At 45.4% G+C, this 20924-nt stretch overlaps 1 protein-coding gene across 9 annotated transcripts in view; it reads right to left on the bottom strand.

Annotated features, from left to right (window-relative positions):
• The window catches only part of LOC120898768, a 135470-nt gene that overhangs the window by 30447 nt on the left and 84099 nt on the right, over window positions 1-20924 (bottom strand). Inside the window, exon 5 of one of the 9 annotated variants that reach the window (XM_040305139.1) lies at window positions 2189-2266. The exons of the other annotated variants lie outside the window; for them this stretch is intronic. The gene's annotated coding sequence lies outside the window, so the exon portion shown is untranslated. The remainder of the gene's footprint in view (window positions 1-2188; window positions 2267-20924) is intronic. 9 annotated transcript variants of the gene reach the window in all.

Raw genomic sequence — 20924 nt, forward strand, 5'->3', positions numbered from 1 at the left:
ATCAACTTTCGTATAAAATAGTCCGTATATAGTCTGGATCGCAACGGGACCGATCCTGCACGACGCTACCCAACCCTTTTTTCCGTCGCTTCATTGCAGACAGATGAAAAATGTATGAAACAGTCCAAGCACTACAACTCCCTGAAGCACTATAAACATGACCACACATACACACTCACATGCGCATCCTCTTGCATGGTAGGGGTGCAGTAAAGAGGAAAGGAAGAAAAATGTACTATTCCGGTACCTGCGCCTGGTGAAATCGTAACACTGCCTCTTCCGGCGACATTAGGCACACCGAAAACAGACATATACACCAGGATATGCACAACCGGCCAAGCAAAATGTGATGATAATTTGCACAAACATTATTTTCCATCGATGAACTTGCCTCTTTCTCTCTGTCTGTCTCTCGGTCTCTCTCTTCGCTGCTGCAGCAACAGTCCCGCGAGGCTGACTCGTAATGGTACGCTGGTGCCGGGTCTTTGTCGATTTGGTTTCGATATAGGTCTTTTGCCACTGCCAAGCGTCGGTCGGTCCATGGCGCAATGGTTGCACACACCATTCCGTTGACGATGCAGCTCTATCTTTTGAAGCACTCGAAGCAAAAACGAACGCCCCGAAAAAAGAAAAACTTCCGATAGCAAATGAGCTGTTGCGTCATTGCTTCCAGCGGGCCCGCCAGTGCCTTTCCCCGTGCCGATGTTTGTCGTTCACAGCCAATACTTAAAATTGTCTACACCAGCAGTGATAGTGGTTCCCTCACATCTAATGTATGTGTCTCTCCTTATATATGTTTGTGTGTGTGTGTGTGGTTGACCGTGTTCCGAAACGAACGAAACAGTAGGTCGCACACTGAACGAAATCGAGGTCCTGATAACGAATTGCTTCGAACCTGAAATGGACGGGACCAGTGCGCGCTCCCCGGCTAGCCGAATCTTGGGTTCGAATAAATTATGAGCTTTTAATGACAGTTCGGTGTGTTTATAAATATGAAAGTCTCACGTAGCAATAGTGCACGAGCGAGAGCAAAACATAGGACGAAATGCACGAGAGAGAGAGAGAGAGAGAGAGAGAGAGAGAGAGAGAGAGAGAGAGCCAAGACAGCCAAAGAATGGCTGCAAACCGGGGCCGGGGTACCGGAAATCGATCGATTTCCAGCCGGATGATCAAACGTGTTTCGAGCGATACTGTTCAAAGCGCCCGGTCGCCTGCCGGCTGGAACGATTCCATCGTCACCGGGGCAAAGATTCGTATTGCCACATAAAGGTAAGACGATGGTGGTTTTCTTCCAACCGGAAGTAATGTGTAATGGCACAATGCCACCATTTCGGGTGCTTTAAATCTCAAACAACAACGACGTCATCGCCATCACCACCATCATCATCATCATTATCTTTCCTTTGAAACTGCTTTACGAAAGGATATCCAACCAACTGTGAGCTCTATTCGATTGTATCGAATGAACCCGTTCAAAACGGACCAAAAGGCGTCGTGCTGGGACATTTGCCACATGTAATGTGGAGCCCCACGAGAACAACGGTCGAGCAGCTCTTCGAGTCGATGTAATCGATAAAGATAAAGTCGTAGCCGGTTGCGGGGATTTCGGTGCTTTTGTTTCATCTTTGCATCATTTCTCCTGTACCGGTGGTGGTGTCCATTTGCACCATCGCTGGTCCACCATCGCTGGTCGAAGGGATGAGCAAACGATACAAAACAAATTGAGGTAATCCAAAGACCGTGCGATGGGTGGACACACCACCGGATGTGGAGACGATTCTGGGATCGCCCTTTTCAACCAGCTAACCTATCCCTCCCCACCCCCGGGGATGGGACAGGATGCGACGCCGAAACCGAAAATAAAGCGCGGTACAGACAGTGCCGAAACTCGGAAGCCATCGTCCAGGATTTACACCATCGTTTGTCCGGTTTAAGGGGTTTGTGGGTTGATGGGAACGCGTTTGGTGTGCGGTTTTACAAATAGGATCCCATCAAAAGCTTGGAGGTACGCAAGGGAAGGAGAGAACTGGCAGATACGGTCCGCCCGGAGGAGGAAACCGCACGGTACAAATTTTCGGACTATTTTGTTGGTGGCTGGCGCATCTCATCAAGCGCCGGAAACGAGAGCAATAAATAAGAACTTTAATTAATCGAACAACTTTGTCCACCGCGGCTGACGGCACCATACCTGGGTCGATGTGTGTGTGTGTGTGCGGATAGATGGAGCAGAATGGCGTTGCGAAAACCGGATGATTGGATTACACACCTGAAAATGAAAGAAAACAGCTCGATAAGTGCCTGATTTGTTATTATCAATGTAGATTAATTCTACAAATTGTACGTCAATAATAGGTAAGTAAACTTAAGTGCATTTAATGTGATGCTTCGTAAAAAAAAAATTGAAACTAAATTAAAACTAAATGGGTTCAATCCCACCGTTGTTAAACAGTCAGTTTGAAAAACAGCTTGCCATTTGCCTTCAGAATGATTTATTTTCACATGCAATTGCATTAACTTTGCCAGCTTTGCAGCACATGTAGAAACTATTACTTTGCTCTCCATACTGCACCGAAAACACAGCGTAGAACTACAGCAAGGGTAGCAAGACAGCGCGTTTCACAGCATACACTGTGTAATGGAGTTGGCCACAAACACAAGAGAAGTTTGCTTAAGGCGACACAAATATTTCACAATTTTCCACATTTCTTCACACGATTAATTTCTTACATCTTGAGAAAAACGGTGGCATGGGCGGACAGGAGGTTTGTGTGTACCGTAATGCCAACCGGAAGCGAACTGGAACTCATTTCAGTTTCCACGCGAGCTGGAAGGACGCAGATCCGGGGGGCGCAGAGAGTTGAAGGGATGAAATCTTTTAAATTACTTTCCAACTTGTTCAAAAGTTTCAGTTCCGGCTCGCACAAAAAAGAAGAGTCCTCCACAACCCTTCCCCGTCCCCATCCCGCAAACCACCGTTACATTGCACCCCCCATAACCGAAGCTCATCTGTGCTTAAATCCTTTCCCTGTGCTGTGTACTGTGTCGGGACACCGAAAATGTGTACGCTTTCAGCCCGAAAAGCATGGCAGGATGTCCACTCTCAAACCGGCACCTTTCCCGTTTGGACTCGTTTCCGATGGTTACAAAAAAAGGGAAACCACGAACACGAACATACTCCAATCACTTGCTAGCGCAACGGAGACGCGCACAACGGTCAAACAAACGGTTCACTAATGCTTTTATCAGTGCTGTGCGATGTGCCGCGGAAGGAGGAGACCGATGCTAGGCGTTTGTCAAAGGGCGCCCGAAGAAATTACATCATTTCTGAGAAAAGAACAAACCAACAAAACAAAAAAAAACACATGACCATGCTTCTTGGCGTTCGATCTCGCCGGCATCAAAGGTCGAAGGAGCTGGTGTCCTTTTGGCGGAGAAAGGCAACGATGCTGGACGCTCGATTGGAGCTGTGATTTATTTCCATGTCACAGCACTCTGTCATGATGCTAGGGCTCCTGGGGTTGTGCGGTTAGCTGTACGCTTGTAACTAGCCCCCCGCCGGGGGCAAAATGTAGGGGGCAGAGAGCGACAGGGCAACGTGGAAATGTAATAAACGGCAAAATCATCAACTGGAAAATGCCGAAAACCTCCTTCCAGCAGCGTCGGTGGATGGTTTGTGTGAAGGTACAGAATTCAATTAACTTCAACTGGTAATTATTGTTGATTTGATCTGCCGGAACGGGGCATAATTTTTCATTACCGTACGGTGGCCTGTGCACACCTCCCCAGCCACCTTGCTTTACCCGAACAGGGCGTTGATCGTTCTGCGAAACGTGTGTGTATGTGTATGTATGTGGGCAGAAGTTGACGCATTTCTCTCCCCGTTCACACCCGGCCAACACGTATCCAGGCGCACGCGGCTAAACCTCAGCAGCCGGCAGGCGAGAGTGGCTTTAGAGGGAGCCACTTAATCCCATACGGCTCGTTAGAATGGCGCTGCCACGATAATGGGAAAAGCTATTCGCATTTACACACAAATGTTCCCATTATCGGATTGTTACAATCGATACATGACAGAGGCAATGGTAATGAGCACCGGCGTGTCGTGTTGTGGTTTTCGGGAAGGGGCCCAAGCGGTTTGGGACACCGATCGGGTTTAATTCCGGATCCGGGAGTAACACGGTGATGATATAGAAGGCGCTGACGGTGGAGGTGAGAGATGAGGTAACGCTATAGTCACCCTGCACGCTGTGTACCGGACTCAGCCCGGAAAAGTCACCTTCACCCGAGCTCGTGTGTGTTTGTGTATGTATTTGATGAAAATGACAGGTTTAATGGATATTACCAATTCCCTCGCCCTCCCCTTTCACCCCGGAAGATTGGTATTCTGTGTTTTTCCGTTAATCTGTAGCACTCGTGGGACTTTCAATATGTGAGTTATTACCGAGCAGGATGGGGGACGACGAATCTGGCCCTCGTTCGAGGATGACACACAGCCGAATGTATATATGTGTGTATGTGCGTGTGTATGCCCTCTATCCATTCCACCCCATACACACACACAGTCTGGACATGGTAAACCTATCCATAACAGGACAGGACTTTCCCAAATACCGAATCGACCCACTTCTGTGGGAAAACCAGATTTTTCACTAATTCGATTTGGGATGCTTTTAATCCTTCCAGCTCTTCTTGGCCTCGAAAACATTAAAAAAAAACACATAGACACACACAAGAGGTTATATCAACAGCCCCGAAACTGTTTCTATTTTTCCAAACCTGCACAGAGAAAAAAGGGCTAAGATTTTACTCGTTCCGGAAAATTCAATTACATTCGCCCACTCTCGAGCCCCTTGAAGCTTTATGTTTCGCTTTTCTACTACATCGAAACCCTTCCGCCCAATTCCCTGTTTCCCTCTCTCGCTTTCTCATTCTCATCCCCATCGCCAACCCTGTTCCGGTTCATGCGCCATTTTATATCCATTCTGTTTATCTTTCACCTGTCCTTTCATACCCCCATCTCTCCCATTTCCGTGTACATAGCTGTTGAGTGCTGTTTGAAAAACGCTTGTATTTTTCAGTATTCATTTGTTGTCTTTTTTTCGATTTTTCTGCTGTTCACTTTTGTTTCTATTCTGCTTGTTTTTTTTTTCTGTGTGCTCGCCATGCTTCTATTTCCACTAACGAGCGCTTGCAAGGTTTCCGAAACCGGGAGTGGGCTAACGAGTAGGCCCGTGTCGTTAATTTTCGCTCGAGCCCGAAAAATGTACACCTACCTAACCCGTATCTGATTACCCCAGGTGTATCGGTGTCGGGAGCCGGCAATGAATAGGCAATACGCTGAGGGTTAGGGGGGGGGGAGTGGGGGAGTGTAGTTTGTATCCGAGCTACCGGATACCAGGCGGGCGCAGATGGAAGAAGATCGCAAGAGAAGAAACACAGAAACGCCGACATTTTAATGAAAATTTGATATTCATTTCCCAAAACGCAAGCGAGAAGTGGCATTTTCTTTAGAAAAGCAAACCAAAACAAAAAAAGAAACGAAGAGAAAATTGTACACTAAACGCTGGGATACTCCACAATCGAACAAAAGAACGGGCGCAAGCGTTAGGAAACAAGCTCCATTTATAATTCCTTTTCTTGTCTTCTTCACTTTCCGAGCCCCATGAGGTGCTCTCGTTGATGAATCCTGTTTCGAAGCGATCGGATTTAGGCGCCACCGAACCCCCCGAAAAGTAATGCCTAGCCATTTGTTTAACCGTATCACGGCATCAAAGGCACCACTTTGGTGATTGTTCTTCTTATTCGAATGAGAGGCTCAGAAAAAATAGAATAAAGAAAGATGAATCTAGTATGGGGGAGTGGATTTGCTTGCAAGGATTCACTCGATACGAAACGGTTGGGAGCCGGCAAAAGAAGAAACTCTGCTAAGATTTTTGGTGTTGTTATTGGTTCGTTCACTCTTAAAGAAACACCCACTAGCACACTACTCACCGAGTCGACAAAAACTTGCGAGTGCGATATTTATTCGTTTCTGAAATGTCTTACGCCGTTGCTACCGCTGCCTATCCGACTGTGCACATTAGTTTCCGAAAGCATTAGCCAACAGGCTAAAAGAGAAAGAGCAGTTCTATGCTGCCTTAAACTCGTTTTATTATTTAAATTAGCTTCCTCGTTTTTCGCTCGTCTCCAGTTTTCCGACTGTGGTACCACCAAATTGCTTTAAGACGCCACCGAGAAGCCCTCCACACACAAACACACCGCACAACCATTAGTCGGGCGCTAAAAACACTCGGGCCTCGCTTGGGCCGCTGCCATCGCCCTGCAACATTATGCATATTTCATAACAAACCATATAAAATTTTATGATAATTAGTTTCGCAATTAAAGACACCCCAAAATACAGTCGAGCGAGCCCTGCCGAGGGCTGGGCGCTAAATGGAGCCTTCGTCCGATGGAGCGAACGGGCGGTCGGCCAGCAGCAGGAAGCTCGGCACAAATCGATTGGGCGAAAATTGGCTCGCCGGAAAATGGGCCAAAATCTGGGAGTTTTTCTTCCCGCAGCAATCCCGCGCTCGCTGTGCCTTAGTTCCCTTTCTCTTTCGGGGAACTCGTTGCTATCAAAATTCTTCAAAAATTCTTCATTCCCTCTTTTTTGCTGGGCACAAGCTGGAGAAGAAATAATTTGTTTTAGAGTGAGAAAATTGTTCCATACTCGCTTCCCGCTCGCTGCCCCTTGCGGTGCCGAACCTTGGGTCTAATTGTATTACCCTAGTGCGCATACTTGTTATGCTCCCTCATGCTAAGAAACCTGCCCTCTCAAGAGCAGAACGAACATGGCGCGTACGATAGGACGCCATTATGCGCTTTTGGGTCGTTATCCTGATTGCGATACACAGTGCCGATTTACAGATGGACCGTGCTTTTTCTACAACCAAGACACACACACACACACATTTTGCACCGCCAGTGCCAGCTCCCGCAGTGCATGCACAAGCCTAATGAGTGGTTGTTTGTTAGGGCGATGGGGCTGGTGGTGGTCGTAGTATACAATTACCGAAATCATCAGAGTACCAGAATGCAGCACGAAACTTTTTCCGTCGCACCTGTGTGATGATGATGATGATGTTGTTGTTTGATGGAGCAGAAAATTCACTTACAACTAGCAAACAAACGTACGTATTACCGCATTAACGTGCCCGTTTCCCACGCCACGAGAGGGTTTGGCATGGTATTGAATTTATAATCGTACTTTCGTCAACCACGCAAAGGTTGCTCGGTTTGTCCTTGATAGGCGGTGAGTGCGCCAGGTATTTGATAGCCAATTATAGCAATTTTTCATTACACATAGAATTTGGTAAAAAAAAAAATACAAAAAGTAAAATAGAAAAGAAAAACTAAAGCAGTAAATTTCAACCACTCCAACCCACCACTTATTTGCTGATGAATAGGAATCATTGAAAGCTACTACACACCAAATTACACCGGATTTGTTGTGTGCGGCCCTTTCATCCGCTATTATAAATGGTAGGTATGTTCAATCGATTCAACAAAAAGCAAACGAAAGCGCCATGGAAAAGTATTGTTTTTTTATGATACCCTCAAATCATTCGCTTGCTCAGGCATGGCACAATAATGCTCGGTAAAAATAAAGCTTACGGCGAAGTGACAGCTGAAAAATTGAAGAGGAAAAAACGTCTTTCACGACCTGATGCGAAGTAGATCACACTGAAAGCGGACTCATCCAGCCGAATCATAAAAAAGAAGCAACAAGGCAACAAAAAACTACCATAATGTCACACGTAATATAACTGTCAGTAAGCATGAAACATCTACGCTGAAACAGCCCCGCTGTGAGGCAGTACGCAACAGGAGGAGAGGATAGTATGACCCCCGCATGTGACATTGCGTCCAATCCTGCTGTAAGCAGTAAATGCACCGCCGCTGTGCAAATGGCACAACGGGTGCAATAGTGCATTCGAGCGAAATAAAACTCCAACGCAGCGTGCAGGACACCCAAACTGGGTGAAAGCTGTTTCCAGCACCATTTGTGCGATTTTCCACAGTGTAAAAGAAGCAACAAAACAAGCTCCCGAAAGCTATCCTACTCTACCACAGTACAGAAGGGCGTGCCTTTGCCGGCATGATGGTTGCGGTTCGACCACTTGAAAGCTTCATTTAAAATATGATCTGCGGTGGGTGGTTTAGTACAAGGCAGACGTCTCTCACCTCCACCATCTTCCCAACGCACTTTGTGTTTGTAAAAGCCACTGGGCGAAAGGGACGCTCTCTGCTGTGTGCTGGTGGGAAGTCAGCCGATGGTGTACAATCGTTCCTCGGAGCTTGTGTTTCCTCGGAAAAGTATTCTCCAACTCGGGAAAGGTTAAATACTTTTAATGGGTTTTCAAGCAGTGCACAGCAGGGCGAGGGGGGCGAATTGTAGATTGAATGTTCTGATTTGGACGAACATTACACGGATGGATGATCTTCGGAGAAGGTCGGTGATTCTTTGCGCCGCAAGAGGAAAGTTTAAGGGATTCGAGATTTCTATTAAACACATCCACAACAATAGACCCACAAATGAGCTTACAGCTGAAAGTTTCCGCTTCGAAATTAATAAATAAGACAGTTTTCAGCGGCGAAATTGTACCACATCGCAGTGCTGTAGTTGCAGCTTCGATACGGCCCCAGTAACGGATTAATGGCTTTCCACAACAAAGAAGCAAAGGAGCGCATTGTTCGTGGAAGCCAACTTTTATGGGGCTTTTCAAATCTGGTTGAACCGGTGTTTTACAAGCTTACTGGAAAGGTAGCTACTAATTGTCAATAAGATTCCAACGAAACCATGCATTGGTTGTTAGAAAGAATTTAAGAGAGTATATTCCATGTATTATTCGTTTGAATTCCCATGCTCAATGCGTACTCAACGAAGGACAAGGATTTGGCAGCTTTCGTTTCATTGCACTTTCAGTACGGTTGAATAAATTTTACAAACTAAAGATAAATTTATGCAAGAAAAAGTGTTATTTTGAAATGCCCAGTGCGTGAAAACGGATTATAATTATAGAGTTTACTGATAACTCTTACGAAACCTCACAGTTTTCGGTCATCCAAGAAATAACTTGCCCCACTGCCTTTCACAAAGGTCAGCTCAACATTATCCTTGTACATCCGAAACCTAGAAAGTGATCCAAAGACAATAGCACCGGCTGCTGTCCGTTCCTTCCCTTCGCCACAACTCATTCCGTGTCATACTTTTGCACAAAATCGCTCGTAGTGCTGAGAGTAGAACTTTCTGTCCGGCCCACACAGCCCGTTCATGGCCGACGGAAAAGAATAATGAACCGTAGCAGCTGACACCGCACTTGACAAAACAGTCGAGCTACTACACTGGGTGTCACCGACACGGATGCCGCTCTACCACCGATCAATCTTGCGCACCCGAAGGGGATGGAGAGCAAAAAACTAAAAAGAGAAAGGTTGGTACTCAACAACGCTGCCCAGCAGAATACATTCGGTCTCCCTGGACAATCATTGACTGCCCGATCCCCGTCGGGAAAGGCTAAACAACGGAAGCAGCAGTATGGAAATACTTTCTTTCTTTATTTGTCATCTTATGTTCACAGACTGCACCCTTCCTCCCTCCGGTCGGTGTACACCGTTCCTGCTGTATTATCGATACACGGTGACGAAGGACTAGTATACATTCAAGCCCCACAAAAATTCTTTCCCCTTGTCGCTTCCCTTTTCCATTGTATAGGCACACATGGTTCCGGGGAAAAAAGGTTCTCGACGAGGACATGACTACGATATTTGAATTTTGATTGTATTTAAATTACGTCGACCCTCACGAGAGCTTTTATGTTTTCGGGAGAGATGTATTGAGTGTCCTTCAAGGGACTCTTGGGAGAAGGGGACACACACACGCACACACTTTCAACTGCCAGTGCCATTTCGAACCGAGCTAGTAAGCGCCGTTTGGGACAAGATTTAGGATTCGTTTTGTATGCCTGCCCTATAGCACACTTGCACACACTGACAAATATAGACGAAGGATCATAATGACGGTGGATTAAATTTTTGCAGAACTGTCAATGAGATTATATTTTACAGTATTTTTGTTTTAAGCTGCCCATTGAGATTTGGACTTTTGGGAAATGGTGAGCTGAGTAGTAGGATAGTTGAGAAAACCCTTGATACAAGCATGACGGTACAACGTTTCTCTTTTAATCTTTTTACTGCACGACAAAAGTTTCAGGGGTTCAACAAATTGGAGCATCAGAAGAGAGCTAAAAATAAAGCACCATGATCTCCATGTTACCCACTCAGCCAGACAAAGTAGGATATTGTTTCCTGTTACGCTTCAACGTAGCACCTTTTTGCTTGATATTCCAGATCACAGTGATTTATTAATAACTATTTAACGCTGCTTTAGACCGGTCTCGTAATACAGTCGTCAACTCGTACGACGTAACAACATGCTCGTCATGGGTTCGATCCCCAAATGGACCGTGCCGCCATACGTAGGATTGACTATCCTGCTATGGGGGGAAATCAATTAGTCACTGAAAGCCAAAAGCCCACTAGTGGTACAGGCAGGCCTTGACCGACAACGGTTGTTGAGCCAAAGAAGAAGAAGAAGATTTAACGCTGCTACTAGAGTGATAGTAATGACAAATGTTGCAATACCACTTGGCCGCAATTATGAATCAAACTTCTTTAAAGTTTATGTTAGAATCATAACTATGGGTAGCAAGCCAGATATCTTCCGGTTCCATTGTTCTCCGAATCACCATTAGCCTAAATGTACAAAGCTAAGCAATATTGAACCTTGAACCAATTAAATATGCCTCACATAAATGATCCCATTCATCTACCGCCCTAAAAGCGCCACTGTGTTTCGATAAATTAATTAAATTCTAAAACATTATACCCCCATGTCGGTATCTTGTCACTCAGTTTAGTGTCATGGGGAGAGTACAAACAAAAAATACGACAAATAAGAAACGCGCCTAATGATCGATCGAACGGCCCCCATTGTTGCTATCGGTATCGCTAGTTTGCAATCAATTATGCCCCCACGTGAAACGTTGAATATTTTACCATAATTTGTGCGTCGTGGCCGGTAAGCGGGCGGCAATATAAACCATAAGGGGCACAACAAATATGCCACCGCTCTGCGGCACACAGTACACCGCGCAGGGCGGTAACGCATTAGAGGCAACGGTATAATTATTATTTCAAACGCACACGCGGTCAGTTTAATTAATCGCGATGTAGATAAATAATTCGCACGCAACACTGTCACACTGGTGAACGCATCACCCAGGGCCGTGGACCGGTGGCACGACGACACATAGTTTTTTAATCGATAAGAGAGCAAAAAGTCGTTTGCATCACGATCAGCAGGGAGACTAGGGTGACATGAATGACGCATCGCGTTAGGTGACTAGATAGAGGGAGAGGTAGAGAGATACAGGACCATAGAGAAAGAAAGAAAGAGAAAACAGTGGGTGGACTACTGATGATGTCCCTCTCCTCCGGCAATTGGAAAGACAAAACTTCTAAGCCTTGAAAATACCACAAAGCATACCGTTGTTCGCTGTTCACTTCCACCTCCCAAGTGGTTGGGTGTGTTACGCAGGTTGGGTCGTCGCGTTGAAAGTGAAAAAAACGGGTCCATTTTTTACCGACACACTTTAATAAAATATTATCATGATAAATAACATTAATTGATTCGCGTTCTTTTGCAACCTCGCCTTCATTTTTTGCTTAAAGAACATCCACTCGCCCAGTGTAGACGCCAAAAGCAGGTCAGGAAGGAAATGAGCCGCGCAGCCGGTTAAAATAGAAACCTCAATTTGCGTGAGCTGCCGTACCTAAACAGCTATTAAAACCTTCCACCATTTTTCGCCATCTCTAGCGTCCCCAACTATGCCGTCTCCTCGGTAGCACTCTATTCTCCATCGATGGCACATCAATCGACCCCGTTGTCTGGTGGGTTCGGGCGCAACGCGGGCCAGCAGAACCCACCGAAACCGGTCATCGCGCCCGTTGACCTCGTTTTGTGGCAAGTGGCTGGATTTGCGATTTGATGAGCAGGCCCACTCATCACTGCAAACATACAATCGCGATCTGCAGCGCTATGGCTTGAACCGATCGACAGCTCTTTGATTGGACCGCACCGCGAGGAGAGAAAGTGTGTGTGTGTGTGGGATGGGTGATTTGACCCGCGGAAGGCCTGGTTTTTCCACCTCATTTTCATGCAAATTCCCCAAACAAAACCTCGTGCTTGCGTACCGGTGGACTTCCTGCGCATCCCCAGCACTGCACACAATCGATATCCGTCCATCTGCGCACCGTAAAAGGTCCCGCCAGGTCGGGCGGTGCTATCTCCCGCTGCAACAGTACTCACTTCCCTTCCTCTCGCAACGCACCGCCAACAGAGCAAACATGACAGTAGCTGCATGCTGCATTTGCGAACGTTGCGCGATATGCAATCAGTGGAAGTTGACGTGCGTTCCGCTATTCGATATCCTGGAAGTACCTGAGGTTTAGGTACGGTGTGTGCTCACCGTGACGAGCGCACACAACAATCACACACACACACACACACACACCAACACACCTCACGTTTATTTGGCTAATCATTGCCTGCAGCTTCGGCAGTGCTGACACAGGACACTGGAATGATGGTGCCTGTACACACACAGCCGAGTTTAAATTCGGTTTGGTTGAAGTATCGTTGCGGTTTAGCGCACACCTGGTTTCTGATGTGCGCTGCTGTTATCGAATGACGTTCGATTTGTGGCTGATCGTATCGCGCGAGTACATTGGTCTTTTTTTTTTGCTCACCCCCTCCTAATAAACTTACCATACTGTGTACCATACCGATCAGAGCGAGGGGGACTGCTTTGAAAAAGGGACAATAAAACAACACTTCCACGAACTCTTGCCTGCATAGTGTAGCGTGTGTTTGGCGATGATTTCAGCGAAGCTGAACTTCCGCACAGCGAAACAAAAACCCGTCATTTTATGCTGAAACGAGGAAGCAAAGGGCTGTTTGTGCGCTGCACACTTTGCACATTTTCCGAGCCAGGGAATAGTATGTCAATTTTGCCCGTAACTACTGCAGAAGTTGTGTTTGATCTCTTCCGAGGATTTGCAGCTGAGGACGGGGTTTATCATTTGATGTTCAGCGTGTGCATGCGTTTCTGCTGGAGGTACCGAGTACAAAGCTGAGAGTGGAATTTTACACGACAGAATTGATGCTAGGGACAGAAGTCGCTCTTGAACAACCGTTTGATTGTGTATGGGTAATTTAAATAAAACGTACATCTAGGTACTGTTCATAAAATGGAATTTGTTTGTTAGCTTAGATAATTCTACTGTCTTTCCGCATTGAGTTACATCCAAAAACAGATGTTGAGCTATATTCATATATGATAAACAAAACAAAAACTATATTTAAGGTCAAGCTAATAGCAGTCGATATATTAGTACGAAAATGTCCTTGCATGGTCAAGGAATCGTTGCGATTCTTTTTCTTCTATTTGACGCAACGTCGTAAGTAGATATGCCGCGACCTATGCAGGCTTTCGAGACTTATTCAGTACCGCACAGCCGGAGATTCATTCCGTGTTACGGGGGGACGATCCACTCTAGGCTTGAGCCCATGACAGGCATGTTATTGTGTCGTACGTATTGACAACTGTACCACGAGACTGTGCCTACTCGTTTCTATTAAAGTTGCTAAATTAACGAATCCTTCCCCAAAGCTTGAGTACACGCTTAAACGATATAAAGTGAAGCAGAAGGCTTATGTCTATGAAATAACCTAGATGTTCCTTTCACCTAACATAACCATTAAAGCAACAAATAACCCTTACTGCTCGAAATATGACAAATGACAATAAATACAATAGAAAACAAGCTAAAATATTGCACCAAACAATTCCCTGTTCCAAGCCCTTTTGTAAATTATTTTTCGCAAGTCATTCCACCCAAGTGCGTCCTCACAAAGAGGAGGTGAATTGGTACACCACTGTGGAAACCTGCTTCGTTTGGGGAAGGTGAGAAGGTTTCCCTCATCGGTGTGGATACATACCGGCACTGCTATGAATATTTAAACGTGATCCACCACTAAAACATGAATACTAATAGCCGAGGCCTGGAATGTTGCGTCGCTACACACGTCGCAGTTTTTTTTTGACGACGATTTTGTTTGGAAGCCGTATGGTTTTAAACCACTGCCAGCTCTGCCTCTCGAGTGGATATTCAATTCCCCCGCACTACGCGCACAGATGCCAACATAGAAGGGTTGGCACCTATGTGGTGCGTGAGTTTTGTACTTATCCATTTCGCACATATACGCAAAAGCGAAACATACTCAACATAAGCAAAAAATAGCCCCCTCCAAAGGATCCAAAGTGCGTTCAGGGCCATTGCCAGCAGGGATTAGCTACCCACACCCGGCAGCAGGGGTATTTGCATTTTCTGTATGAAGCTTATGCTGTTTTCTCACCTCACCCTAATCCATTTCGAGTCCATACAAGTGGGGACGGCTAGGGGACATATAAAATTGAAGCCAGTGGAAGGAGGACAGGGAAGGGGAGTTGTCTATATCACACAACGGGCTGCTGTGAGCTAGCCAAACCCTTACCAACGAAGTAAACTTTCAGTGAGTGAACGTGGGCTGAAGAGTTTCCAGCCACAAGCAGGACCAAAAAAAAAGCAGTCACAAAGCTGCCGGTCGAGCGAACGTGAGAGTACTCATGATGATTTGGTTGGCTTTCGACGGATTTCCACAGGTTGCTTACGATGAACATCCTCCCCCCTTCGCTAGCCCTTTCTGCATCTCGTGCACACAAGCAAGGGTCTTTTTTGTACGCCACTCTTTACCCAGCATAGCCCCTATGTGCATGTTTTTTCGTTTCCTTCCTTCCATTCTCGATTCTAGTCTCTTGTGGCCCATTTGCTGCAATGGCTGGCCTGGTGAGTGGATGGTACGGCCGGCGGGCGCTATGGTTCGCGTCGCACCAGTGTTGTTAATGGGCTTTGCGCTACACTTTATTTACATTTTCGTTTGTGTGCACTTTGTTTTATGTTTTATGCGCCTCCGATAAAATCTCTCTCAACTCTCTCTCTCTCTCTTTCTCTCTATCTCTTTATTTCTCTCTTTTTGACAGTTGCAAAGAGCTACAAAACAGTCGAACAGCCTATGGCGAACTTTGTTTGGTCGGTTTCAGGGTTAGAGAAATTGTTACGCACTGCTATGCCACAAGCTCGCGGTATTAAATATTTATTTACACATTCATTATTGAGCGAGAATTAAAATCAACAGACCCTGCACACGCAAGTGAAAAGAGGGACACAGCAAGAGTATGGCGCTACCGAGAGGATTCTAAAGCGGTAAGCCAAACGAAACTTTCCCATAACGCACTCACACGCCCCTTTTCCCGTAAGTCATCATACCTGCTGGCGCGCGTGGCGGTCCCGACAATTGGGTGGCAATTTTACGCTGCGTACGGTGGACAAGCGCCCAACAGTCGCGTGGGAGGTGTAATGTGGTAGATTTTATTTAAAAATCGCTTTGGAATCATTACTACAAAATTTGCAATTCATGACCAACGACCTAAAGGCGTGGCTGGTGAGAGATTGATAAAAAGTGTGTATCCATTCAGGATGTTTGGGGTTCCGGTGTTGCTTTTTCTTTCCTGCTTACGCAAGCACAGGTTTGTGGTGAGATTTTATTAGCATACGGTCGCTGTATTTCTGTATGAAAATGATGACTGCAACGTGGCGGTCGTGTGTGGCTTGAAGTGAGCGGGGAGACGAACGAGTAGACAGCGGCTTGTGTCATATCCTTCAAAAACCAATATTAAAAACGACCGATACGGCAGATCTGGTCTATTCACTTGCAATTCAATGTCTTACCCAGCAGGATTTGATTTCCGTTTCAATTTGCTAGTGTAGTGTGTATGTGTGTGTGTGTGGGTGCATGTTTTGCTTTTTCCATTTATCCCTCTCTCTGTCTCGTTGTTGGTTTTTTTAGATATCCTAGGCTAGGCTGTCCCGACGTCATGCAGAGCCGCAACGGCGTAGGGCAGAAAAACGAAGCTTTGTGCGTATGGAAAATATTCATTAATACTGGATTATCCCGGTGCGATTTGTATCTCCCATTTCCAGATATTTGATTTTCTGCCAGCATTTCATTGAGCGAAAATGAATTTTCCATGTGAAAGGAGTTGAGTGTTGCGGTCTGATGACGAAGGGGGGGGGGGGGGGGGGAAACCGTGAAAAGCACGGGGAAGGTAAGGCAAATTGGAATCTGTGCACCACTCTCGTGAGCATAATCAGCACATCATGCATGAATCGACAGCGCCGGTGAGGCCTTTGTGTGATAAAATAACTACGGCGTGCTTCCACAAACCGGCTACGAGTGAGCTTTAGAAGGGACAGAAAGTGATATCACATTTAAAGTGATTTAACCAAGGTAACACAGTTATGTTATCTTTAAAGAAACGAAACGATTTATTAATGCATTAGATAATAATGAATCATATTATTATTTACAGTATTTTGTTACTACGAAAAGACTGTCTGCTGTAGCTCGAGAATGGTTTCCTCTTGACCGACTAAAATAAACTCCAGTTCAAAGTAAGAACAGCCTGCAGCTCCTAAATTGATGAAAACAGTAATGACAATATCTGTGTAGGATCCAAAAGCATTAAACACCCAACAATACGAAATACAATTTTCGAAACAACCAACGCTGAATGACAAGCAGCAAAAGTTTGACGAAACGATTCTATAAAAAGCTCACCCCTGGGGCTACGCGTGCTCTGTCTGGGGCGTATAGGAACCGGTACTCTATCGGTAGCCAACGCCCGCGCTAAACTTAGCTGCGAACGTAAAGGGCAAACATAAGCGTATGTTAAGCCCGTGCCCGACCTACCAATGACCGTGAAGCATTTGTAACCATTTGTGCCAGCAGCTTGACGTTTGAAGTAAGTTGCCACTCGGAAAAGGGGTTGTAAAGTGAAGCAAAGAACATGTGACGATTTTATCAAGAAATCAAAACGCAAAGTACAGCCAAAGCTAGATAAAAGATCGATATAAATTATGCATTCGGCCGGCAGCGAACAGAGTTCGGGAAAAGCCGCTACAACGCTTGCGGCGAATGGTGCAGCGATCAACTTCTTTGACTTTTCCAACGACTGCGCGCTAGCTAGCACACTCAAATCGCTTGGGCTGTAATCCTAGGGGGGAGATGGTGGCTCGCACCGATAAGCCGATACAGACGTGAGATATAATGGCATAAATATTTAAACAGCAGTGCGACTGCGTAATGGAAATCCTTCAAGCTTCACTCTGACAAGCTGTCCTGCTCGCCTGGAGAGCCGCTCCAGTGCAGTAGCCGTATGGAAATGTAGTATTTTGCACCTCGTGGCAAACCCGCCACCAGTGCTAGCAAAGGGCAGCGCCCTCCCTCGAACCAACACTCCCATGCCGGGCGGGTGGCACAATGGGACGAGCGTTTTGTGAACGATTTTACTCAATAGGACACCATCATTCAGTATTTATTGTATGTAAATTATGTTTGCCTATGCAGGCGCGTTGATAATGCGCACAGATAAACAGTGTGGCTGGGGGTGTTTCCTTTTTGGTTTTTTTTTGTGTCTCTCTCTCTCCATCTCTATTTTCTTTGAACTTTTGGACAATACTAATAGCTACGCGTGCGTGTTCGAAAAGTCGCCATTGTGTACATCGAGGGGCGCTAGTTTGCTGTCGTATTGGCTGCGGGGATGTATGTTGTTGATGTTTCTAATGAGTTTTAATTTACATCTTTTATTGGCTTGTAAACATTGACACACTTTCTGAACGAAACAGCAGTATTGAATAATTGAAAAGCTGCTTGTTCCATTATAGATAATTAATAATTACATTGAACGCCATTCAAACTGGTTCAAAATACCTCAACTGGTGAATTTGCTTGCTGACCACATACTGTTTAATGAAAACTTAAAACAAACATCAATTCTTTTACATTCCTGCTTTAATATAATTCAATAAGAACCCTGAATAAACATTTAAAAGCAACCTGCTGAACGAATCCGAGAACTATACCACGTCGTTATTAGATTCGTTATAAGCGAATATTTTTCCAGCCCAAAATAAAAAACACTCACACAAACGAAGAGTGCAATCCGCCGCTGCTTTCATTGCCGTCCCGTCCAAATCAATCAAACGATAAACCGTGCATCGGGTAACGTGCTGATGGTCGCGCGCGCCCGCGTGCCATTCTACTCAATAAACCACCACAACTCGATAACGGGCATAAGTTTCGTTTACAGCATTCTTACATTACCAGTGCCTTTCAGTGGTAATAAAATGATAGCACCAGTACGGTTAAGTATTCCCCACCATCAAACGGTTCACTGTTTCTCCATCGATCTACGCGGCGGCAAAATAGCAGTTCCAATAGAACACAAAAAATAGTAACACCTCCCATTCTACATCACACATTGCACATTATATCTTGGGTACACTGCTGTCGTGGTGCGTGTGTGTGTGTGTATGTCACACGCGAATCGAATAGTCGTAAAAGTAACCCATTCAGTGATGTGGCACTTTTTACGTTTTTTTGTTTTGTTTCACATCATCATCCGTTTTCAATACTGACCTTTTCGCGATACGTTCGTTTATCGGTGTGGGGAGGGTGAAATAGAATCTAACTAGCATTTTGCTCACATGTGTATGATGATGTTGATGCTGATGGCGGCGATGATGAAGTTCCATAAATATTTGTGACGATGGTGTGTAACATTTTTTGTCTCTTTATTTATCGGGGTCGTTCGGAAAGGTTGTGGAAAGCTTGCGTCACACATATAACAAAACGCTCATACAAAGAGAGCGAACCAAAAAAAAAAATGTTGCATTTATGAGCCCATGGCATAAAAGGCAACCTTATCAGGGGGAATGTAACTTTCCCACTGCGTGCTACAGGCAGTATAGATTAACTCGTCTAAATACTAGAATGTCCATCGCGAATCTGTTACACATTTTTTCATTCTATAAAGAGAATGGTCTTAATGAACTAGTGCATTATTGGTCCAACAAAATGTAAAAAAAATCATTTTATAAAAAAAATCTTTTATCAAACCATTAACAACAAATTCAATGGCGTTTCGTGTCAGAATTGTAACATGGTCGGTATAGCATGACTGAAAATAATCACAAAGCCCCTCACAGCTAAACGAATTCAATAGCGGAGCAAATTGTTTTGCTTCTTTTTACAATATCGTCAGCCTAACCTACCAATAGCTAACCGCATCACGAAGCACAGTTTAAGGTATTCTACATACATGCATGCAGACGGGAAGCTGTGCTTCTCAACCATAGATGGAAGAAGTGTCCAAAAATTTAAAAGGCACGCAACAAAGATTAACTCACACCATCGCCTCACCGGTCCACGGTACGGTATTGGCTCCATTGCCATCGCCAGCAAATAATACGCTAGCAACAACAACAACAGAAAAACACCATTTATATCGAACGTACACAGCACGGACACACGGATGGTGCCGGTTCCCATCGTAAATCTTCGTACCGAACGGGCGAACGCGTGCGCTGGGTTAAGATTTTACACACCCCGAAAAGAGGATATCCCGGCCATTCGACAAACACGTTCCACGGCGTACTAGCACAATGGGAAAGGCGAAGGCAAGAAACGGGGACGTCATTTTCAGATGAGCAAAACGGGAGTTTCTGCTCATATTTCGTGCAACGCGGCACAAAATATAAGCTCCTCCTGGAAATACAACAAAAAAACACAACAATTCCACCCTGAAAAGGTGATTGGCTTACGAGCGTGTGCACGTACAATAGTTTTTTTTTTTTGCTCACTCCGGCAGAAGCGATCTGAACCTGACAGGCTGGTAAATTATGCATTAAAGCCAAAGGCACGCACCACACTATCGATACCACTTTTGTCGCACTGTTCAACTATTTTATCACAAGCATACAGACACATACACACACACACACACTAGATTGTGTACCTCTTTCGTGGGTAAAACTTTTGTGACAAACTTTTGATAGGTGGTTGTTTTTTCCGAAGCACCCGCTCTGAGCGTGCTCAATTGAGAATGTTTTTCCTCCTCCGTCTGCGTTAGGATTATGGGATGGGAGAAGAAACATAACACACACACACAAAAAAACACCTCCACTAACCCTGGCACGTAAAAAACTTGCTGTCTTCATTTATATCTTTCGTTTTTCTCACACGTTCATAGTTTTTTTTTGCCGCGTTGTGTTTGTGTTTGCTTGCGCACCAAATCCGTCGCCGCGCTACGATGACTTCAGTATCTGAATAGTTAGCTCGAGTGATTTTCCTCCGCTTCGCGCCCGGGAGATTTTCACACTCGAATAACAAAGTTTCCACTTTACTGACAGACAGTCCCCAGACGGTGCTGTGCACTCGCTGCCGTTCTATCGGTCTAGGACAAAAACTTTTCGCGTTTCAATTGCCGGTTTTTTCTCCCGCGATCCATCAACACCCACCCCAACGCGTCGTTCGAGCGCTCGTCCGTCCGTACGAGCGACAAGTGGGGTGAAAAATGTTCGACTTCACTCTCTTATGACAATGGCCACAGAGGAAAAAGCCGAGCGACTAATCTTAAGCCTGGCAACGCAACGAAAAAGCCAAAAAGTAAGCAAAAAGAAAAACGACAATCAAGTGGTGAATTCAAGAGAGTTGGAAAAATGTACTGCTATACTGTGAAAAACATCTTCAACGCTGGATCCCTAGCGCAGTGCGTTCCGAAAACCGGGCACATGTGGCAGTAGTACACACTTCACCGTTAAGCAATAGGTCTAGGCTCTAAACGAGCGATTGTATCATGGCATGATTGAAGAAAACGCTG

Source organism: Anopheles arabiensis, chromosome 2, assembly GCF_016920715.1.
Source record: "Anopheles arabiensis isolate DONGOLA chromosome 2, AaraD3, whole genome shotgun sequence".
Classification (NCBI taxonomy): Eukaryota; Metazoa; Arthropoda; class Insecta; order Diptera; family Culicidae; genus Anopheles; species Anopheles arabiensis.